Source organism: Pan paniscus, chromosome 12, assembly GCF_029289425.2.
Source record: "Pan paniscus chromosome 12, NHGRI_mPanPan1-v2.0_pri, whole genome shotgun sequence".
In the NCBI taxonomy this organism is placed as follows: Eukaryota; Metazoa; Chordata; class Mammalia; order Primates; family Hominidae; genus Pan; species Pan paniscus.
The window spans coordinates 19,294,020-19,319,219 of NC_073261.2; the positions used below are offsets into that span (position 1 = coordinate 19,294,020).

Here is a 25,200-nt window from a genome sequence, read left to right on the forward strand (position 1 = left end):
AAATGTATGGGATGAAACATTACACGTTGATGGATGCTCTGCCATGCATTGCTAGTCAGTCACGGTGCTGAAAATAGGACCATGAATCATTTCTGTTGTAGACTTTAAATAAGGGTGGGAGAGAGGGCAAAGGGAAGGGAAGACAGTGGAGAGACAGGCAAGAGAAGCACAAACACAGGCTGCGCACATCACCATTTCCTTCACCACATTGCAATTGAGCACTTCCTCCTGGACTCTACCTGCTCCTTTCTCCACCTTCCCTGTGTCCAGGCCTTTTGGAGGCAGGTATTGAAGCCGTTATAACATGTATCTGGGATTTATTTTTTTTTATTCAAATATGGTGAGGCCAACAGATCAGGAGATGACTGCCTTTGAAAAGACAGTTTGTGACTCACAGTTCCCCGGAGGAGGGGGCACATCACATGTCAAAGAGCCACAGGGAGCACCAGGGCCAGTCAGGAGCCAGAGGTAGGGTTGACAGGTGGGTGGGGGGGTATTGGTGGGGGTGGGGAGCCCTTTTGTGGTTTCTCAGTAAAGGAATGGGTGAGGCAGAGTAAGCAGCTGAGCAGACTTAGAATTGGATAGTTTGAATAATTTCACCAAGCTCTGGGATATATAGGTGTCTCCAGTTGTCCACTTCTGGGCCCTGGGTGATTTAAGGCAGGGGGATAGTGTCCCAGACTGCAGACATCTGATAAAAGGAGGCAGGTGGAGGATATGGACTTGGGATTGGTTAGCTGCCTATCAAAGGCATGACCATGGGGGAGAGTTGTCTGTTATCTCTGGGAATTAGCTGATGCTGGGAGGGGCAGCTCCCCTCTAGGTCTTGAAGGCCCCAAGATATCAAAACATCATAAAATGTAAAATGTAAAAAATGTGACTAATACAGAGATTAGGGCAGAAACAGAAAGATGCTCAGGCAGACATTCAATGTGGAAAATCCTTGTTTCTCATCTCGGCTCTATGAAGTAGGCAGGGGCTCATTCCTAGTCGCCTGCTGTCTGGCTCCAGTGTGGCTAGCCAAGTTCATGGGTATCAGGTTGCCAGATCCAGCTGCCTTATTGATGGCACTGGTGACACTTCAACCTCAGAACACTTTTTTTCAGTTTTCCTCACTTCATTCATGCAATATATATTTCTTGAGTAGCCAGGGATTGAGTAGGCACTGGGGCTAAGCCATAGATTGATTGAACTGATGGTCCCAGTTCACACCTTCCCTAGCTCTACTACCTTTATAAAGTGACTTTCCAGCTCCGTTCACTGAGAGCTGGAATCTGTTACCCTGGTTTGGCTTTGTACTTTGCAGTGGCCAAAAGAATTCAGCACAAGTCATGTGCTGGTGCTGAGCCTAGGCCTCAGGAAGTCTTTATGTGCTTCAGTGCTCTTTCCTAGAACTTCCCCTCCACCATAAGGACAAGTCCAAGCTAGCTTGCTGGAGGATGAGAGACCAGATGGAGCAGAGATAAATTTTCCTTGCTGAGGGCATCCTCACCAGCTAGGCCCTGTCCATCTGCTGATTGCGAGTGCATGCACAAGCCCAGCCAGCATCAGCAGCAGGGCTGCCCAACCAGTCCTATACTCTTGAGGGAAAATGAATGTTTAATACTGTATGCCACAGAAGGATTTAGGGTTGTTTGATATGCAGCATCATTTAGGGGCAGTAGAAAATGGATATAAAATATGTAGGTGAAAGAGAGAGGACTGATCACAAATGTTTCCAAAACAATACTGGAGACAGGTATTTTCAGACCACAGTAGAAAGTGTGGGCTTGACGTTGTCATATAGAAGAGGTTTATAACCCAGAATGGATGGTCAGAAGAACCTTCTGAAGAAGCTGAGGTCTGAGACCGAAGGAGAAATGGAAAATAGCTACAGAAGGAAGGTGGCTTAAATGTCAATGCAGCGAGAGGGATGGTCAGGGTTCTCTAGAAGGACAGAACTAATAGGATAGATGTATATCTAAAGCGGAGTTTATTAAGGAGTATTGACTCATGCGATCACAAGATGAGGTTCCACAATAGGCCATCTGCAAGTTGAGGAGCAAGGAAGCCAGTCTGAGTCCCAAAGCTAAAGAACCTGGAGTCCAATGTTCGAGGGCAGGAAACATCCAGCCTGGGAGAAAGATGGAGGCCAGAAGACTAAACAAGTCTAGTGTTTCCACGTTCTTCTGCTTGGCTTTATTCTGGCTGAGTTGGCTGCTGATTAGATGGTGCCCATCCAGATTGAGGGGGTGTCTGCCTCTCCCACTCCACTGACTTAAATGTTAATCTCCTTTGCCAGCACCCTCACAGACACACCCAGGAACAATACTTTGCATCCTTCAATCCGATCAAGTTAGCACCAATATTAACCATCACAGATGGGTATATAGGTTCATGGGTGAGAAGGAAAATGCTGAGGGACTGCCAGGACTTCAGGGTGGCTGGAGTTAATTGTGTGTGTGCGTGTGTGTGTGTGTGTGTGTGTGTATGTATGCATGTGCGGGGGGTTGGTGGACATTGAAGCAAGGGCCTGTCAGGTCATCTTGGGACTTATGTCATGGTTTATTCAGAAGTCAGTGGAAAACCACTGAAGACTTTTCAGCAAGACAGTGGCACAATTCAATTTACATTTTGAACCACATTTTCTGCAAAGGTAGAGGGTTGATTGGAAATAGTGTCACTAGGACCTGAGAAGACAGTAAAGAGGTCTTTAATTGAGATCATCAATGCCTGATATAAGGCATTGTCTTGGTGATAGATAAACATAGGGGTTAAAATTCACTTGCAAAACATATAAAACTTGTAAAACTAGTCAAATAACTTATAAACATTTTTAAAAGGAAAAATGATACATTTCATTATGATCAATCCAAATATTACCAACTCCTCTGATTCTTCTTCTCTCTAGCAAACTTGATCTCAGGACAGGCATGTTTTAAATAAAGGCTAAGCTAACACTTACCTGCTAGAGTGAAATCCTTCTGTCTGGCTTCTCGTGGCTATTATCTGCATCATCAAATGGTGGCTGTCACATTACTTTGGCAGTTCTCTGGCTTTATGCTCCAAAGACGTGCTGAGACAAATGTCAATCTCAGGTCCTCAGACACTATAGGAACCTGCCGGCATGGTGAGAGGGTACCCCTGTCACTGGCAATGGCAGAAAGGCTTTCAAGGTGAACTTTTTCAAGATACAGAGTTTGATGGCTCTGGAAGGTGGCCACAGAAGCCTAAATGGAAGCTGCCTTTAATGCATGAGACAGGAATTTAAATTGCACCTGTTATGTACAAATTGTTCATCCTGTCACGTCATGAGGGGGCCCAACTTCAGAGATCATGGCCTGAGTTGAGACTTGAAACAAATCTATTTGAGAGAAACAGATGTGCTGCAGAGGAGGGAAGGGTCCCTGTCCCATCACAAAACTGAGCTGAGGTGACAAAGTGGTGGTGTAGACCAGCACTAGGTAGTTAGGGAGCTTCATCCCATTAGAACCAGAGATATGGGAAGGTCTCATTAAATCAAAGAAGGGTTAGGCATGTTCTTTTCCAGGATATCCTTGTACTAGACAGAGACATAGGCCTTATGTCCACGAACATACACCAATAACAATGGTGGCTAACACTCATTGCAGCCCATATGAGGTAAATACTATTAATATTCCAATTTTACACAAAAGAGGAAATAGAATTATACAAAGGCTAATTTGCACAAAGCCAGGTGGCTCAAAAGTCATGGACATGGACTTGGAACTGAGGTCCAGTGTAGCCCAAAACTGATGTTCTTTTTACTCACCCAATGCCTGGCTTTGAGACCAGACTGGGGCCAGGTTCTAGTTCCTAGAGTTTGTGGGGACAGGTGGACAAGCAAGAGTAACAGAGCAGGACTCACTCAGGGAAGGCAAGGCCTCAGCCCAGGAGAGACATGGGTGGTGGAACCCATATACAGAGAGGAGCTCAGAGATCCAGTCAAGGGAATTGAGGTGCAAAGTTTCAGGGCCCAGTCATCAGAACCAGGATCATAGAATGCTTTGGAGACGTGCCTCAGTCCCTCTGACTCTTGTCAGGATTGGACCTCTACTTGAAAAGTTTATCCCACGGGCATAGCACTGACCTAGAAATAATTGCAGAGTATGCCTACTTGAATACCTATTCTCTTCTTCTTTTATGTTTCAATTCCAGATTTTAGTTTAGCACTTGGGGGCCCAAATAAACCCTACGTTTCCAAGCTCCTCCTGTAGTGGGGTGTGACCACATACTTGATGTTCTAGCCACAAAAGATAGCTGAAAGTGAAATGAACATTCTCTATGAAGTGTTCTTTAAAAAGAATGAGCATGTCCTTTTTTTGTTGCTTTCTCCTCACTGCAGGCTAGAATTTGGACATGATGGCTGGAGCAAAAGCAGCCATTCTGGACTGTGAAGTGTCATCTAAGGAAGGCAGAGAGGCATAGTAGACATGAACAGCTTTGGGCTACCTCTCTTTAGATCACTTTTATGTGTAAGGGTAATGAACTATATCTGCATATATGTACATTATATTGCAGCAAACCTAATCCTAACTTAATTACTGAGTTTGTAATTCCTGCTTTACTTTCAGACTAGAGAAATATTTCTTCTCAATGTTCCATTGAAATCAGTACAGCATTAATGTGGGATTGGGGGAGTGGCACTAGAAGCTGTAACACGGATGTATTCTTTATCATCTTGTCCTATTATCAGTGCTAATTTTCTCTAAAGAGCTGACTTTAGGAGTTGAAGGAAGGACTGCAAAACAAAAAAAAAACAAAAAAAAAAACCTCTACTTTCCATATTCAATTCTCTTGATTGCAATTTAATGTATAGCATCAAGGCACTTTGAAAAAACTGGACCAGTGCATTTTGTACACAGTAACCAAGATACACACACTTCTGAATGACATCAAAGAGGCACACTTACCCCCAGATGCAATATCCAAAAATTTCTAAGAAGATTTGAATAAAATATTATGGCGCCTAATAATGTAGAGACTTTTTTCCATTCGAACAAAGACCAAGAATTCATTTTACCCCTTGTCAGCAGATATAAATCTGAAACTGAATTTAAAAGCTTTTCCATATGCTCAGGCACACCACCATCCTGAGCTAAGTTTAAATCACAGCCTTGTCCTATCATATGTATCTATCTTCAAGTGGGGAGTGGATGTGGGGGAGGAGGGTGGGTTGAGACTTCCCGTTTAAGGTGATAAATGCTGTCACGGGACCATCTGCCATGGTCTGCATGTCTCATGACTCAGAGATGCAGCTTCTGGAACACAAAAAGATCTGGTTAAAATCTAAGCTTTACTACAGGGTATTTGCATGAGCTCCAGGGGTTTATCAAGCCCTCCAGTCTCTGCTTCCTCATCTGTAGAACTGGGTAACAACCCCCAATTTTTTTAGTGTAACATGAGACAATAAATGGGGGAATCTAGATCCCTGGCCTCTCCACCCCCTGTTCTGTCTCACAAATGTGCTGTAAGCCCAGGCCCATTCTTAGGGGAAAACAATTATTTTCAAGCTTCTCAATTGTTAACCCATTGTGATACCGTTTAAAGGGCAGAACGCCAGTTTGAGGGACCAATACTCTGCAGGCTGGGGTCTGGCTCACAGTCTTGTTCTTTCCAGGTGATTCTCCATCTATGCGTAAGAACAGTGTCCTTGGGAGAAGCCTCTCCTGAGGCTGGCCCAGCTCGGAGTTCCTACAGGTCTGTGTCTTGCTGTTATTTTGTAGGTGTTTATCTTGGTGCTGTCTGTGTTAGCAAGTGAGCATTCAGCACATTTGAGCCCACTCACTTCACTCTGAAATAGCCTGCACAGAGTCTTCGTGCTGCACCCTCTCTGGAGCAGCTCCACTTCTGTGTTTTCAATTGGACTCTCCAGTTCTGCCGTGCAAAAGCTCCAACTCAATGGACAGCAGCCTCAGTGGATGGTTTCCATGCATACATCCAGGAAAATGGGAAAGTTTAATTGCATAAATTATAAGAGAAAGTGATCTTCCCATGGCTACTGAGCGAATATATGTTAGCATGTCATTGACGCTATGCTAAATCCTAATGGTTCATACCGACATTAAACCCAAGAATGTTTCTCAGGTGAGAAAGCTGCAATTGTATGCAATATGCCTACCTTCCTCTTGTGGGATGCAAAGGAAAACACATGCATGCACAGGCAAATGTTCTTAAACACACTTTGGGGCTGGGGGATGGTGAAGCCAATTGATTGGCAAAATCTCCCCTTTTCTTCTGTTTAGAGAAATTGCCAGTTGCATATAAATGAGGCTTGTTGAAATGGAAAGTCTTCTCTGTGAATAATTAGGGTAAATTGAACACGAGTCTGTTATCAGTGTGTTTCTTTTGTTTCAAGAAATGTTAATTTATCAAAAAAACAGCAGAAAAGGTAAATAGAGAAAATAAACAGTAGATTTAGAGATAAAGATTAAGTGACTGCAGACTTTCAAGATGTTAAGACTAGTTTAGGTTTGAACATAGACATCTGAGGTTTCGGTTGTGGAGAGACAGTAATTTTATCATACTGCCACATTATACAAATCCCCAGGCTGGGCGCGGTGGCTCACATCTGTAATCCCAGCACTTTGGGAGGCCAAGGAGGGCAGATCACGAGGTCAAGAGACTGAGACCATCCTGGCCAACATGGTGAAACCCCGTCTCTACTGAAAATACAAAAATTAGCTGGGCGTGGTGGTACGCACCTGCAGTCCCTGCAACTCGGGAGGCTGAGGCAGGAGAATCACTTGAACCCCGGAGGCAGAGGTTGCAGTGAGCTGAGATCGCACCACTGCACTCTAGCCCAGTCAACAGAGCAAGACGCCACCTCAAAAAAAAAAAAAAATCCGATACAAACTGCAAAGTACTTAACTTTTCACTTTTCTTCCTATTCTTTCTCCACTTTTATAAAAACTTCCCTTTTTTTTAGCTGAAAAGTTCTTAAACATAATTTGTCCCAGAGCTCAAATATGATCAAATTGATGGCTCTTGTGGCATTTCTTTGCTAAATTTACTGATGATGATATTAAGATTATTAAAGACATTCATTTAATGACCTAGAAGATTTAAAAATCAAACTCCAGACATGAATAAAGACTTTGCTATTAAAAGCATGGTATGAATAAATGAACACATACATAATAAAGGTGTCTACAAGGAACTATTTTTCCAATTATTTGTTTTTAAATTTTCTAATGTATCTGATATTTCACCCACTTATATATTATGTAAATATGAATACCTACCACCTTCATTGAAGGAGAGGAATAATTTTTTTTAATGAGAAGTGAACACATTCTAGTTTAAGCAATGTTGCTCTAAACCTTCTTTTGTAGAAGGAGGGCTGGTTAAAAAATGTTTTTATGATTCATTTACATTTTGTATTAGATGAAGTCTTAGCATATCACATATAAAGTTTCACATAAATGGATGAACATACTTAATCAATTTGAAAATATTCACTGTATGTATTTTGGAGGATTGGGTTCTCAGCTTCAGCTCTATTGATATTTGGGGCCAGGTCATGCTATACAGGGGGCTGCCCAGTGCGTTGTGGAATGTTGAGCAGCACTCCCAGCCTCTGCTCTCCAGATATCAGAAGCAGCTCTCCCATGATCCTCCCAGATGTGACAACTAAAAAAAAAAAAAAAAAAAAAAAAAAAAAAAAAAAAAAATACAGATATGACCATATGTCTCCTGGGGTAAAAAATTGCATCTAATAATAGCCACCGGCAGTAATTCCTCTCGCAAACTAAAAAACTGGGTTATTTTCTTTAGCATTTTGTAAATTATTAATAGTTGTCAATGTTGTTTGCTCACTTGCATAAAGTATACCAGCATGCAGCCTTTCCCAGGGCTGCATAGCTAATGTGCATTCCCATGCCTTCTACCAGGTGCCAGGCCTGTACACCTTACCACCCTGTGATTCAGGGTGCAAAAGGTGGCAGGCATCTCCCTTGTTCTTTGCATAACTGAAGGGAGCTAGTAATTATTCCTTCCCTCAATTGCTCATTCACTTAACAAGGATACAGGAGACACCTCTCATAGGCTGAGCATTGTTGTAGGCTCTGGAGACAGTTCCATGGGCAAAGCAGGCTGATGTCCCTGTTCTCATGCTGAAGGCTGAGGGCTGCATAGGCAGGAGAGATGAGGGAGAAAAGAGCAAAAAACATAAGTATATAATGTTATGTCATATTATATAATTAAGTAAACTACATAACAAATTGTAAGGTGATAAGCCATATGGAGAAAAGAAAATGCAACCAAGGTAAGAGGATTTGGAAATTCAGTCAGGGAGGATGTTGGAATTTAATTGGAGTGGTCCAGCCGGATTTAATTGAGCAGGGGGCCATTTGAATGCAGACTTCATGGAGGTGAAGAAGTGAGCCTGCTGGCATTTGGGGTGGGACTTCGTGGCAGAGGAAGCAAGCCTGTGCAAGGGCCCTGAGATTTAAGCACATTTGGCCCATGTGGCTGCAGCAGCTCATGTCATGGAGCATTGTAGGGGGCAGTGAGTGGCCAGGCCACATGGAACCTTGTGGTCACCATAAGGAATTGGGATTTTCTCTGAAAAGAATGAAGAGCCGCTGGATGGTTTGAGCAGAGAGGTGACACAAACTCGCTTGTGTTTCAACAGGGTCACTCCTGCTATTAAGTAGAGTGTAAACTGCTGGAAGACACAAATAGGAGCTGACAGTTCATTTAGAATGCTAGGACAGTGATCTGGACCAGTGGAGATAGTGGCCTGGACTCCATAATTAGGAGAGATAGAAGGGGGAAGGGGAGTGAGAAACACATGGCTAAGCTCCACAGTGAGGCTTCAAAGACTGTTTCCTTCCCAGGGCACAGGGAGAGATATCAGAGTGCAGGGCAGTAAATAGTCACCTGTATCTTTGTGAAGAACTGGAAGTTGGTGTCATCTCAGCAAAATGTTCTCTGTATGATGGAACTGAGAAGTGCTGGCTGCCTTCTAGGTAGGTAAAAAGGTAGGAAATGGGCTCTGACATAAACAGGTTTTCAGCCATGTACCTGCTCCATCATCTCCACTTCCACTTCTCATTCATTTATTTAGCAAACATGGGTTGACTTCCCTGGCTGCAAACCTCAGGATACTGGCAAGTTCATCAGGAGAGTGGATTGTTGATGGGAATATAGACACTTTTTGTACCTTTTGAGCATCAGGTTCTTAGGTAAAGGCCTTGAACCTGCCCTATTTTATGCTGCTCATGCTGCTATTGCCAATACCATAGCCTGGGTGGTTTACACAACAGAATTCTTTCTCACAGTTCTGTAGCCTGGGCAGCCTGAGATCAGGGTGCCAGCATGGTCAGGTTCTGGTGAGGGCCCTCTTCCGGGTTGGCAGATGACTCTCCTCTGGTGTGTCTTTACTTGGGAGAGAAGAGACAAAAGAAGCAAGCTTTCTCCTGTCTCTTTTCATAAAGGTACTAATTTCATGGAGGAGGGCACTACCCTCAGGACCTCACCACCTCCCAAAAGCCCCACCTCTTAATACCATGATGTTGAGGATTAGAATTTCAACATATGATTCTGGGGGGAGGGGATGGAAGCATTCAGTCTATAGGACTCCCCCTCCAGTCCTCTTGTACTTCCTAAGAGCGGCTGCATGTTCTCTGAGAGCTCCCACATCTTAACATAATGTTGATTTCAATTCCTCAGGTATTGGGCGCCTCAGTGACCTATGCAGTGGGGTATGCAGCAAGCAGTAGATGGTAGATGTGAAGCTTTCATGCCTAGAGTTGCAGCAGCCCATAGTCTTTTTATTAGAGATCCAGCTTCCTACAATTGCACCATTATCAGAAACATGGCAAACAAGGTCCCCATAGCTGTTGCCTGTCTTTTGCAATCACAACTTTATCATTATGTTGAGTTGTTCTAGTTAGAGAATAAGCAGAATTGTACATTTTATAATAAAGGGTGATATTTTATGTTTGCATTACTTGGTTTTTACTTTTCATATTTGCTTTGTTAGTAAAAATAAGCTCCAGACAAAGCACCCTAATAAAATGATGCATGCCTATATCAAAACAACTCATGCACCCCATAAATATATACACCTACAATGCATCCACAAAAATTAAGAAGAAAAAAAAGAAAATTAACTGAAATTTTGGATAAGGCTTAAAGTAGGTGTCCATTTTTCTGTTCACGCACATGTGGCCAACGCTCTGATTTGAGGTCTCTTGATGCTGCTCCCCAGAACTATAAGTGGAAATTGGGGAATTTAAAGGAACCAGAGATCAGCATTGTTTTTTCCTAATTGACAGAAGTTTTATCTCATAGAGTGAAAAAAATGGTACTCTTGCTTTGTTGTAACTTAGAGAAAATACAAGATCTGACAGGATCCTGTAGAACTGCACCAGGAAAGGTTTGCTTTTTAAAAAAGTATATGTATTGTTGTGTTTTCCCTGCCTCAGTCTGTCATACACCCACATCCACACTCCCATACCACACTAGGTTAATAGACAATTTTTACTTAATTGACATTTTTTGTACCTTTTGAGCATCAGACCTTCCAACTACATACAGGATAAAAGGAAACTTGCTGTATCAAGACTTTGTCTAATAAGAAAGCAAAAATACGCAGAGAAAAAGAGTATAGTGTACATCCCCTGTACACATTTTGGTGGTCAGCAAGGCAAATAGGATCATAGCTTTGGAATCTGAAATGCCTGGGTATGAGTCCTGGGGTACCTTGGTTTCTTCATCTGTAAGGCAGCAGTACCTGGTGGGGTCTACTTCTCTGCCCTATGTTTGAAGGCTGAACTCTAGCGAGATCAGCTGAATCTGTCTGAGTATCTGGATTCAGCCATGGGAAGCAGTGTCCCAGGGCTGGAGGGGAATGAGATTATCATTGCTCCTCATCCTCTGCCTACTGGCCCATGGTTGCTGTCCTCCATGGAGACACAGAGCCCTCTGTAAGGCCATTTATTTTGCTCAAGTTCTGGGGACACCATCCCCTCCACTTGGCCTCTGAAGACCTAGTCCCTGAGTGTTTCAGCTGCTCCTTTTTGTGCTCTCTTCATGATGAAGACACCTTTGTAAATTATTCGTTCATTAATGTCTCTTTAGCTACCCTTATGTATGTGCCATCGGTTCCTGCCAGCACCACGAGGCAGGCCTGTAGGATTAGGGTTAGGATTGGGTAAATGAAGGCATATAAATTGTTTAGCATCACACCTGGTTTACAGAAGTTCCCCACACTTAGTAGTAGGTATTTTGTAAGAGGCGGTTCCTTCCCCATAATACAGGGTCACAAGAGAAAGTCAAGACCACTCTTAAAATATTAATATTTTAGGTTATCTTTGTGTAGTCTTCTGATATTTCATAAGATTACATTACAAGTTTAGGGATGGAAATGTTTCTCTATGATGCTACACAAACTATTTCAAAAAGCAATTAAGGAGAAGTCTACATTAAAGTAACTCCAACCAAAGCCTGTGTCCTCTTTTCCACTTCATAACGTTGCTGCGTTGAAGAGTGACCTTCAATAGTGTGGTGAAAAGAACCCCGAACAAAATGTTGGGAGGCTTGTTTTCCAGTTCTGGCTGGAGACTTGCTGGGACTTCATAAAATGATCTCAAAGCCTCCTTTCAGCTCTGAAACTGTATAAATAGATACAATTTTATAACATCTATACATTTAATGTGATATGAATTTGGGGAACACTTCTTGGAGGTGGTAGGATTTGAACTAGACACTGAAGTAGGGTGTGATTTGGAGAAGCACAGAGTCCTGCCCACTGAGGAGAGCAGAGTCTGAGGGAAGAGGGAGAAGGGACTTGTCAGCTTTTGATGTGATTATGCTGACTTCAAAAAACAAGTTGGACACTGATTCCTCTTCTTTTATTTTCTGGAAGAGCTTGTTTATGATGTGTGTGTGTGTGTGCATGTGTGTGTGTGTGTGTGTATGACGGAATTTACTCTCGTTGCCCAGGCTGGAGTGCAATGGCCCCATCTTGGCTCATCGTAACCTCCGCCTCCTGGGCTCAAGCAATTCTTCTGCCTCAGCCTCCCAAGTAGCTGGGATTACAGGCATGGGCCACCCTGCCTGGCTAATTTTTTGTATTTTTAGTAGAGATGGGGTTTCTCCATGTTAGTCAGGCTAGTCTCGAACTCCTGACCTCAGGTGATCTGCCCATCTCAGCCAACCAAAGCACTGGGATTATAGGCATGAGTCACTGGGCCAGGTCTGATTTGTGGGTTTAAAAATATATATATTTAATATAATTTACCACTGACAAGCCATCAAAGTCTAGAGATTATTTTGTGGAAAAGTTTGAAAATACAAAATTACTTTCCTTAACAGTTAGAAAACAATTCATATTTTCTATTTCTTTTTGTGTCAGTTTTGATATATTTTACTTTTCTAGAATTTGATGCTTTCACCTGAATTTTAAAATTTATTGGCATAAAACAGTTCATTCAATTGTCTTATGACTTTTTTTATTTTTAAGTTATGTATTATTTATTTATTTATTTATTTATTTTTTAGGCAAGGTCTCACTCGGGCACCCAGGCTGAAGTGCAGTGGCGCAATCCTAGTTCACTGCAGCATTGAACTCCTCGGCTCAAGTGATCCTCTTACCTCTGTCTCCCTAGTACCTAGGGCTACAGGCATGCACCATCATGCTTGGCTAATTTTTTTTTTTTTGTAGAGATGCGGTCCCACTATGTCTCCTAGGCTGGTCTTGACCCCTTGGCTTCAAGTCATTCTCTGGCCTCTGACTCACAAAGTGCTGAGATTACAGATGTGAACCACCACCCCCGGCATTTTATGACTTTCCAAAATCTGTGAAATGCATAGAATAGTGTTGACCCTTTTCTCTTTGTGTTGGTGGTTTTTTGAGACTTTACTTTTTTTTTTGACCAGTCTCATCAGGAATTTATCTTATTAAATTTCTCAAAGAACTAACTTTTAGCTTTGTTAATTATTTTAACTCTATGCTTGTTTTCTATTTTGTTAATTTATACTTATATCTCTGACACGGTTTTGCCTTGTGTCGCCACTCAGATCTCATCTGAAATTGTAATCCCCAGGTTTTGAGAGAGGGACCGGGTGGAAGGTGATTGGATCATAGGGGCGGTTTCCCCATGCTGTTCTTGTGATAGTGAGTGCTTCTCATAAGATCTGATGGTTTTATAAGGGGCTCTTCCCCCTCCCCTTGCTTTCTTTCTGGTTGCTTTGCAAAGAAGGTACTTACCTCTCCTTAGCCTTCTGCCATGATTTTAAGTTTCCTGAGGCCTCCCCAGCCATGCGAAACTGTGAGCCAATTAAACCTCTTTCCTTTATAAATTACCCAGTCTTGGGTGGTATCTTTATAGCAGTGTGAAAATGGACTAATACAATCTCGAATGTTTTCATCCTTCTGTTTTAAGATTGTTTTTGTTATTTTTTTTCTATTGATTTGGATACTTATTTATTTTCAGCATTCTTTTGTAATATTTGACAGAAAGTTATAATTTCCTTCTAAGTGTATATTTGCAGGATCTCACGTGATTGATGTGATTGATATAATTTTTAAATTATTGTTCAGTTCACAATAATTTCTATATTTCATTATGAATTATTCTTTCAAGTACAGGTTACTATGAAGTGTATTATCTTCCAAATATATGGGATTTTTCAGTTTTCAATTTTCTATTCATTTCTAACTTGTGCTGAAGTCAGTTACCCATTTTATTATATCAGTCATTCATGTTTCTGAGATTTTCTTTATGGGTTTGTAAATGGTTAATTTTTATAAACATTTTGTGTATGCTTAAAAAGAATATGTGTTTTGCAGTAAGTGGCTGCTGTTTTTCATAAATGTCAATGAAGCCAAGTTTCTCAATCACAAAGCTCAAATTCTCTATATGTGCAAAATCTCTTTGTGACTATTTCGTCAGCTTGTGTTAAGGACTACTGAGAAAGTATTGAGTGTTCATATATTTGTCTATTTATCTTTTCAAATTCGTTAGCTTTTGCTCTATATTTTTGAGGCTACATTATTAGAGACATACAAATTTAGAATTATTTTATCTTCCTATATTGTAAATTTTTATCATTATGAAATATACCTTTTGATCTGTGACATGTTTTGTTTAAAAACATCATATTCGTATATGTATCTGCCTTCTTTCAGTGTCTGTGTAGCATATCATTTTATACTTAACCATTGTGTAACTTTACAGTTCAACTACATCAGTCATAGCCAACATCTAGTGGCTTTAAAAAAATTGTGACTAATATTTTTCTTTAAATTGTAGCATTTAATCTATTTTTAATTAACATAATTACTGATAAAGTATATGTAAATTTGCCATTTAGCTGTTTGTTTTTCATTTGTTCCGCTTATTCTCTGTTTCTCTTTTTCTCCTTTTTTTGGCTTATATATGGGTTGTTTTAAAAATTAATTTATTTTTATCTATTATTAATTTAGCCATTACTCAAGATTAGCCTGTATCCTTGAATTATCAAACTCAATGCTTCTTTATACTCTTACCCTTTCCTGAAAAAGTGGAATAACTTAAAACTCTTTATGTATTTCCTCACCAAGCTTTATGCTATACTTTCAGTATATTTTAGTTCTCTGTCTATTTTAAATGCTCTGTGTATTATTGTTTTAGATAAGTTATATGTATCTACTCATAAGTTCATTTCTTTTAAGATTTTACTTGTTTTCATTAATAAATAAGTCATATTAGCTGTCAATATATAGTAAAAAGGACAGCATCTTCCATGATCTCTGATTTATTATTATTTTCCTTGTCTTTGTTGTTTGTTTTTGTTTTCCTTTTTATTCTCCTGGTTTTTCATTTTGACATAATTTTAGACCTACAGAAGAGTTGCAAGAAGAGTTTGAGTAATTCCTATATGTCCTTTATACAGATTTCTTGAATATTTACATTTTACCATACTTGCTTTGTCCTGAGGACTCACTTTTTCCCCCCCTCCTTTCATACACACATACACCAGGCACCTCATTCTTTTCTGGATTGTTTGTGAGTCAGTTTGCTAATGACCTGCTGTCCATTACCACTAAATATCTTAGTATGTTCTTAAAGTAGGACATTATTTTACAAAACACCAGTACAGTTACTAAATAACAGGAAAGAGCTATTGATGCGACTCTATTATCTATTCTGTCTACCTATTCAGATTTCTCGCTGTGTCCCACAAAATAGTCTTTTCAGTAAAAGAAAGTCCTGTACCATGTGTTCCAGTTAGGATGCCATGTCTCCTTGGTCCTCATGGTATCCTTGAATAGGATGAGTTCTTGACTTTTCCTGTACATTTTATGACATTGACCATCTTAAAGAAAAGAGGCCAATTACTTTGTAGAATAGCCTCAATTTCAAGGCATGGCATGTTTCCTCACAATTAGAATCAGCATGTGCACCTCAGGCAGGAGTGACACAGAGGGGATGCTGTGCCTTCACTCCCTCGTTGCAGGAGACACCGGGCACCAGTGACATTACCAGTTGCCAGTTACATCAGTAGTGGCATTACCAGTTACCAGTTACATTACTGGTAACTACAGTATGGTAACTTTCATCACTTGACTATGATGGTATCTCAGGTTTCTCCACCGTCAATTTGCTATTTTTTTCCTTGGTAACTAGTAAGTATCTTGGGTGAGATACCTAAGATTGTGTAAATATCTGGTTATGCTTCAAAATCAAAGATACAGAGCTGTCTCCACAGGGCTGATGGAAGCCAGAAGACAGAGGAATATATCCCTAGTGCTGAGAGAAAGAGTTGCCAATTTTTTAAAGTAAAAACACCCTTGAAAAATGAAAATAAAGTATCTTTTTTTTGAAAATACATGATTTGAGAGAATTGTTCACCTGAAGATCCTTAATAAAGTCTCTAAAAATAAATACATAAAATAAAAATTTAAATTTTTTTTGTTTTTAGAAAAGAAAAATAAATCCAGTCCTCACTCAATTCTGCTTTGTGTGAGCAGCACATCTAAAGGATCCCTGTCTCTCGGCTGCTGTCACCTTGTTGCTGCTGGTGCCTGCCAGCCTGGTTTCCAACCCCTTTCCTTCTCCTGACATTTGGTGCTTCCAGATGTCCTGGAGTCCCTGACCTGATGGTCTGCTCTTTCTGGCTTTCCAACGCAGGTTTGCCCCGTCCCTCCCAGTGATGCCTTCCTGCCCTGTCTCGGTAATCCACAGCTATCATGCTTGGACACAACGATGTTCAACTTAAAATCTGATATACAAGTCTTGAAAATTAAAAAGAGAATTTCTACTGAGTACATTTAATCTCCAGACTCTCTTAATGTATGAACTGTCATAGGCAGAGCTTTGGTCTTCAGACCTCATTTCCAAAGAACTGTCCCAATCTTTTTCTAATAAATGTGTTGTTATTGCTAGAGGATCCAGATGGTTGCTGATTTAATTCAATTGCTAAGCAAGAAAAAAAAAAAGTCTAGGCTACTCACAGCTGAAACAAAGAAATCTCAATTTAGCAAGCAGGCTTATCCTGCTTAAAATAATGCAAACATGTTGGTGGTATGATGAGATTAGTGCATTTTCAAATCATCCAAGAGGGACAGTTTTACAGGAAATATAGCTTATGTGGAGTATAAGAGGCCCCTCAATTCTCACTGGCAGTGCTTTCATACTTACTGCAGCCACACAAGGCAAACATGCATGCATGATACAAGCCATTAGTTTGGGTCTGGATTTAGGAGGCCTGGGGACAGGTGAGGCTTTACTTCTCTAGTTAAGATAGGGACTGGAATAGATGATTTCTACTGTCTCTTCCTGTTCTAAGATGCTGTGGCTATAGTACTGTTATCATTCAATTAATACTGCACCAGCATCTCATTTATATACTTAAGCCAATATTTTTACAATGTGGCAGTTTCCCTTCTGAAGTGAGAAATAGAAGAGAAGCTACTTTGCAGTGACCTTGATTATTAAAATATCTTGCTTTCTCTTATATACACACACACGGATATTTTACAAGCCAGAGGAGGATGTGTGGGGAGGATGAGATGATAATGCTAAAGCCAAAATGCAGTATCACTTTAGTTCATTATTTGGCCTGAAAACTCATTCCTTGGACTTAGTCAGGAGAGGTATTAAAAATGTCAAGCGAGAAATGACAGGATGAAAGGCAGATTGATTTAGGTTTTCAAAATTGATTAGCAGTTTAGGGCCATGAGAGCAATTTGTGTGGTGTTTTCGCTCTACTAGTTGCTAAAATTGATTAGCACTTTTGAGGAAAGTATAGCAAATTGCTATGCTAATCAAGGTAAATTAAATCATGAAGCGACTTGATTACTGGACTCTGCACTCTCAGCAAAGCTTCAACAAAACCAGTTTGGAAAACAGTCTTTCATTAGAGCAGTAGAAAAACTTTAGGCTTTTTCCTTCTTTCCTCTTGATTTTGGGATTTAGGGGAGTGAGGAGAAATCACTTATGCTCTTCACTTTGACAATTTCTCAGTCTTTCAGAAAAAAAAGAGCTATTATTTGAGAAGATGAAAGTATCCATACTATTTTTTTATTGCCAGCAAATTGGTATTTACATTTTACCAGACTGGCATTAAATTGCTTTCACTTGGTAAATGGTTTCAGCTGTGACCTTGTCTTCTGGGGGCAGTAATATAATTTGTGGGTTACAGTCTGGAATGATGAGAATGTTGTTTCCCCGTCAGATTAGAGATTTGGTATGTGAAAAAGGCAGATGACATTTTGTGATTGGCCTGGACAACGTTTTGTGTTAAAGAGTGAGTTCTTTGTCCAAGAATATACCTTGTCTTAGGCTTAATTTACATTTCCTTAAAACACTTCAGTGAAATATTAGAAGTAAATATCCAATTTGAATCGATCCCATACGACAAGCAATTGGTAACAGCGTTGGATCTAATTCTGTCAACAATTCAAATCAAGTTAATAAAATGTATATCGTGTTTATGTTTGAGTTTAATCTTAGATTCCACATGTTTTTCAGACTGCTGTGGGACTGGCTGTATAAGAATGGATCATATGTCACATATGAGGCTTTTCAGATTTGACTTCCCTTTCTTTCCTTTCATTCCCTGGAGGATTTGGTGTATTGGGATCAGGGTGAATATGAGAAATTATATTACCAATGAACTCCTTATATCTGAATGATTTGCCCTCACATTTGAGGACTGGTGATTTTGTCCAATCTCTTCTTTTAACACATAAAACAAACAAAACAAAACAAAAAAAGCCCTAATGTCTAAAGAGATAAAATACAAAGAATGGAGAAGGTTGATGGTAGATCATTGTGAAAACCCCTAACAGTGGAGTAGGTTGTCTCAGAAGACTTCATGGAAAAGGAAACAAGTTGGACCTTTAAAGTGGAACAGAGTATTTTGAAATACCTGCTACTTAAGGAAGATTTTTGGTGAAGGATGAATACTAAAAACTGAAGGAGAGTATAAAAGGGCTTATTATAGCCCGTGAAAAAAGGCAGGTAATGGGAACTTTCTGGGAAGGCTGGAACAGCCAGGCATCAGATAGATATGGAAGGGTGTGTAGTAGAAGATGACATTGAAAAAGTGAGCTAAGGAGGATTAGAAGGGACTCCAGGGCCATGGTAAGAAGGTTACATTTTAAACCTCTGCAGCAGGTATTAGGACTTCGATTTAGCACTGTGAGTATGAAAATAAAAAGTGTTTCTTTTCTTGTTTCAGATTTTGGAGACCAGATAAAGATGGTAGTTTTGGATCAAGATGTTCTAACAATATCGTGATGGGTGTCAACACCTGGATTAATGATCACAAGGGAAAGATTCCCCTGTGGCTACACGGATTCAAATTGTGATGTTTTGTGAGTGGATTGCGTGAAATTATGTGAAGTGAGTTTTTACCCACCCTTAATCTGCCAACATTAGGACCAGACTAGAGGTTCAGGACTAGACATGAGGAAATACAGTGAATGATCCAGAATGTGGGAATTTTGAACATTGTGGGTGTACGTTGAACTGTCTTTCCACCACCTAAAGGATTCAGGTAAGAGGAACACTAATTTCAATGCTGTATGCCTATAACTGCTTCCAAACTTTTATGAACCTCAATGTTTTGTTTGTCTAATATCAAAAGTTCACAGGGTTTCAAAATCTGGGCTGGACTTTTTTTTACTGCGGGTTTTGAAATTTTAAAGCTGTAGGCATGTCAATGATTTGATTACAAAGCTGAGGCAGACATGTTGTATTACTATTACAAAATTATTTTTCCCAATATTAACTTGGGAATGCTTCCATCACAAAGCAGAGTACTGGTATAAGAGTCGGAGTGTCTTGTTTCAAGTCCTTGTCCTGACGCTGAAGGCGTGACCGTGGGTAAGTTACTTTACCACTCTGAGCCTCTGTTTACTCATCTATTAACAAGAACAATAATATCTCTACTTTTCTTGCTGCGTTTTGAGATCATTAAGCTAGATTAAAACACATTATAAACCACTGCTTCTATTAATATAACTATTAATTGGCTGAATATCTCTAACTCAGCTTTATGAAGTAGTTAGTATTTGTGTTCATGGAGCTGATGTAATAAGCTAATAATGTGAGTCTCAGATGAGTTATCTGTCACCTGTTTAATTCACACAATCATGGGGGCTTCCAAGAAAATACAATTAATGGATATTGTGTTGAAGTCTGTATCCACAGAAGGGAAGGAGTGTGATTCCATAGCTCTATACCCATGGTTGGCATTTTATCTCCTAGTGAGGCATTAACACACCTCTCACTGCTTTGAAGCTCACTTATGTTAAAAGATGAAGCCCCCAGAAAAGCAACTTTGAATACAGAAGTATGAGATCCACTTATCTTCTTTATTCTCTTCCAATGCACATAGTAAAAGCATGGCTTTTCCACTGGGCAGATTATCTATCCTCTCTGGATCTTATTTCCTTAACCGTAAAATAAGAAAAAATAATTTATAATTCCCATGCTTCAAATAGTGCTTTGGAGAATAGAGTCATAATATATGTAAAAATACTTTGTATAGAATAAAACTCCATAAATTTAGGATCCTAATGTGGGAGTTATTTTATATTGTTTCTGGTTGTTTCCGATAACGTGCTTAGGTGATCTGAGCTATAATTTATAATGTCCCTACAATGAATAAACTTATAGGGTGCACAAGCCATGGAAAATTGAAAAGAGAAACTTTTCTATGCATTTTAAATGGATGGCATTTTATATATGGGCTTGGTTACACAGAAGAACTGAGATACCAAAAGACAATAGTGCTGGAATCCAGAGGTCAGCAACAGCGGAATGCTGCTATGACCCCTAGTGCTGGCAGACAAAAGTAAAGGTGGCATTACTGGATCTAGGAGCTAGGTGCAACCCAGAGATCAGCACCTTCAGGGTGCTGTTATCATCCCTAGTATGAGGGACAAAGGTGAATGTGGCATTACTGCAGCCTCAAAGCTGGGGCCAGCCAGAAGAAGCTAAAACCATGGTAGGTCTGTCCCATGGGAGTTGAAACCACAGAGGACATCCAGCTGCTGCTAAAGATCCCAACTGAAGCAAATGAGGAAAGAGAGAAACACCCTGACTTCTCCTTTCCCACTGTTATCCAGGCTCCTACTAGTACCCACCTTTGGTCAAACCTAGCTGGAGGCCAGCTAAGTGTAGCTGATCAAAGGCTCTTTGTAATGTGGGCAAGGCGGGGAAAAGGGAAGAGGGATTCTGAGAGAGAGCAGGCTAAGAACTGACACAGATGTGCCTCAGCATGGGTTGGAATAGGTCCTGGACCTCACAGATTTCACGGCAGGCCTCTTGCTGCAAAAGGCGCCTTTTCTTTATGAATGGCTTCCTTTCCAGTGAAGATGAAGATGATGATGGTGACAATGATGTTTACCACAGCAGTCAGTTATTGAGTCTAAGTTACTATCCTGGGCATTTGGTATATGCTGGCTCTATGCTATAAATACTGTCTCCATTTTGTGGAAGGAACAAGAGCAGAAAAATGGAGTAATTTGCCAGCTAGATAAGAAGCAGAACTGAGATTGGAAGCCAGATCTTCTTGGCACCAAAACCTGGGCTCTTTAATGTACATAGCCTGTCATCTACTCAAAGGTCTACTTATACCTTCAGATATGATTATCACCTCTTCTTCCTCTGCCAAGTAACTTCCTTGATCTTAAGTTGGTCATAGAAAAACATCTCCCTTATTTTAACAGCTTTGATTTAAAAAAATACTTTAGGTATTTGAAATCTTTTAGTTTAATATACTTTATAGAATCTCTTCATTTCCGGAATTCTTTTACAACAAATACAATGCGTTCATAATCTTTGGTTCAGCTAACATTAATAAATTATTGTCACTACAAAATAAAAATGACTCTCTTTGGAATTTAACTATTATGAGGGTCACGGTCCTAAAATATATATGCTACACAAACTACAGATTATCCAACTTTTGTGTCCTTCAGTTCACACTCGAGAATAAAGTTGAACGCTCTTTAAAAGATCACATCCTAACTCTCCAACCATGAAAATTGCTCTTCAGTTTAGTCCCATGAGACACTGGGAAATGTTATGCAAATTAAATACACCTCATTGAGTTTTACTAAGCTCTGGTCTTTTTTACTCTATCCTTTATTGCTAACTACACCATGACCCTGAATAATCAGAATAAGCCACATTATTTTGACCATTTCACTCCGCTAGGAGGAAAATACCTGGTATACAGTAGCAGTGAGGTGGGCCAAAATGGAACATGACAGGTGAGGGAAACTTTTACCAAATCCACCCAGTATCTGGTTTTTCTTCATAGCTAATCAGTCTATCTTTCACATGAGACCTGAGCTTCAGCTGCAGGTACCTCAGTTTGTCCCCTTGGGAATTTCTTTATGACCTCCCAAGCTCAACTACAAGTAGGTTAAGTCTTCACTGGCAGCAGCTTCTTGTCTTTATTCTGATGAGTTAACCAATTAATGTCTTTCCTGACAAAAGACACCACAACTTCAAATGGCTCACTCTAATGGGCATGATAAATTAAAGGTTGATTACTAGCATACTAAAAGAACTCTTTGCCTCATGAAAGTTTTCCCTTGAGCATTCCTTAGTTCTTTTAAATATTTATGGAGTGTTTACCATATGCTAGGTACTCTTTTAGGGTATGGGAATACAGTGGTGAACGAAACTGATGAAGTTTACATTCCCTTGGGATTTATATTCTAGTGGAGAAAAATCACAGTGATTCAATAAACACATATGTTGTGTTTTTAAGTAATGACAAGCTCTTTGAAGAAAAGGAAAGCAGGGTAAATGCTCAGAATAAACAGGATACAGTAATTATGATAACTTGAATTAAAAAGCCCCTGAGGTTGTGACCTTTGAGGGGAAATGAATGGAGCATGGTAGCAGCTGCCATGCAGAGATCGGGGGCTAAGCCTTCCACATGTGGGTGAGCAGTGCTAGACCACGACATAGGTCCAGGGAGAGTAAGGGCCTGGGTCCTAGACACCTGCTGCCCAGTAAAGATCAACAAGAGGTGGAAAGAGTTAATCTCTGGAAAAAAAATGCAATAAAACAGATTGTAGTAGATTAGAAAACAAAAACTGAAAATCAAGACACTTAGGACTCTAGTTCTCTGTTTATAAGTGGAGAGGAAAAAATAAGAGAGTGAAATAATTTTTCTGCAACTATTTACCGAATATTCAATGTAGAAGGTTTTCTGCTTAGGAACAAAAGGCATAGTCCAAAGTGATACTGCACAAGTGACCAACATCGCCTTCAGTTGGTGGTGGGCAAAGTTGGTGCTTATTTTTTTTGCCTTTAGACATAATATACAGATAGAGATATAGGTATGTATTTTGGTATTTCCCTATATAGTTTCTCATTCACTCATAATTGGTGGAAGTTTCTAGTGGATGGGTAAAAAACTTATGATTTAGAGGCCAGAGCTTGTGTGATATCCTTGAGGCAATTGCCATTACAATAAAGAAACAACCAACAAAAAAGGAGCAAAGTCAGTCCATCTCTTACTGCCCTGTGAAGCCACTATAAAACTAGCAGCAGAGGCTGCCTATGGTTTTTTTTTGAAAAGAGATGAAGCCTGCCCAATAAAAGAGTCAGTGGGAGTCTCTTCTGATAGGAAACATAACCCCTGATCTGTAGCTCATGAACTAATCCATGCAAATGATGAAATAAATTTCTTATCACATTTTGGCTGCTCTTTTGTGTGTAAGCTCCAAGAAAAAAATGTCAGCATTCTTTCCTCATGTCCTCTGGGAGAAATCTGAACACTGCCTCCAATACTTCCCTCCCTATCATCCATCTCAGTCACATCTCAGAGTCTTCTTCTGCCTTGGGCCTTCCTCAGCACTTCCACCTATGTGACATGCCCATCCCTGCATTCCTCACACTGCTGTCAGAGAGAGAGAGCTAGGCCAGAATCAACAGGCCTGACCAGGCTGACCACTCACTGTTGGTGAAATAACTGTCTCCAGGTCACTGTTTTCTCGTCTGGAAAGAAAGGGTTGGATTGTAGGATAAAAGAGAATTCACAATCAAGGTCAGACCCTACCTCCTCCAAAACCCTTACTTGCTCATCCAAATCTAAAGTGTCATTGGCACCTAAGAGCCTGATCCATTTATTGTCTTTGAGATTCCTTTTGCAATTGATTCCATTGAGTAAGCCCTGCCTGCTCCAGGAAGCTTTATCTGCTCAATGGCCTGTTATCCACCCAGTCACAGGCATCCAAGTGAGAAGTCTGGCTTCATCTCAGCCTGCTCCCTTTTTCTCAGCAGGCATTCGCATTTCCCATAGATGAGGAGCCAGGTTGGCCAGCCTCTGGTGGGACCCCCATCAGTTAAGCTCTGGTAAAGTAAGTGTCCCTTGAGGTCAGGCCTTGGTTAGGGAGAATTGCATGCTCCAGTTGTATTTCAGAATGGTACCTTTTCCCCTCCCACTGCTGGAAGCAGGAAAATGTTTTTCTCTGAACTTCGGATCTTTACCCTGAGAATCTGGTGGGGCTCCTGGAGGTAAAACTCCCAGAGCACAGGAGCTCCCCTAAGACTGAGGTCCTGGAGTTTTTAAGCCAGTTCACACTCAGTCTCCAGCAACTGGCCACTTACCCCTGAAGTGTTTCTACCAGATGGTGGCTCCAGCAGCTGCTTCTGCTCCCTGTAAGCCATGCTTCTCTATTTCTCTGTCTGTCCAGGTTTTGGGTGGTGGGTTGCTCAGTGACCTCACTTTTCTGATGGATCTAAAAAGAGTTCTTTTTAGTTTGTTTAACATTTGTTGTTATTGTTGTTGTTGTGAGGATGGGCATGAATATTTCCAAGCTCTACATGTCCAACTAGAAATGGTTTGCTTTTTTCTATAAAATATCTAGAAATCTTTCCATGACACTAAATACAGATCTACCTTCTTAACCATGGCTTCATGTTGCAATTATCTGTAGAGTTTAAAAGAAGACTGAAGCCTGCGCTGCCTTTAGAGTGCTGATATAAATGGGTTAGGTGAGGGTGTGGCAAGGACATGGGATGTTTAAAATTCCTGAGTTGATGATGATGTGCAACCCAAGTTGAGAAGCTCTGGTGTAGAATGACTGAACCCACACCTGGAAATAGCTATGTACCATTCAGTATATAGACTTCTGCTTAACTAAAGGCTGCACTCTTTGCACTAGAGACCAACTTCCTTCTCCTGGCAACTCATGGCTATCTTGGTTCCCTGGATCTTCTTCTGCTAGTTCTTGGCTGCTCATATTTTTTGCCATATATGATAGGATGCCCAATTTGTGGTTCAAGCTCAGGTCTTTTTTGCTAGATCTTGGTTCTTAGTTTCTTGAGTACTGAATCTTACTGATTCATTAGTAGGGAAAGGAGCCTATCAGTGTGAGGTTGCAGCTGCCTGTCTTGGGGAATGTTTTGCAGGATAAATTTCCCTTTTACTTAAGGTAAGACAAGGAGAGTTCCTTCCGTGTTGCACTCTTAACTGAAAGTGGATTTTGCCATTGCTCAGAAATATAGACCTTTGTGATTACTTAAGTGCAACACCATGAAGCAATGCCCCAAAGTCTCAGCCAACACCACAGCCCCCTCCAACAAGCCAGCAGCAGACATTTGCACATTAGCTGCTCACTATATGTGTGCTAATTTTATTTTTATATGAACACTTTAGTTATGAATATAGTCCGATGCTATCTATCTTCTCTGTTCATCATTTCTCAAATATTGGAAGTATTCTATATCT

At 40.4% G+C, this 25,200-nt stretch overlaps 1 long non-coding RNA gene across 1 annotated transcript in view; it reads right to left on the reverse strand.

Annotated features, from left to right (window-relative positions):
- Nucleotides 1–25,200, reverse strand: part of LOC129397115 (uncharacterized) — a 294,940-nt gene that overhangs the window by 3,878 nt on the left and 265,862 nt on the right. Inside the window, exon 3 of the long non-coding RNA XR_010109240.1 lies at nt 2,945–8,128. This is a non-coding gene — a long non-coding RNA (uncharacterized LOC129397115). The remainder of the gene's footprint in view (nt 1–2,944; nt 8,129–25,200) is intronic.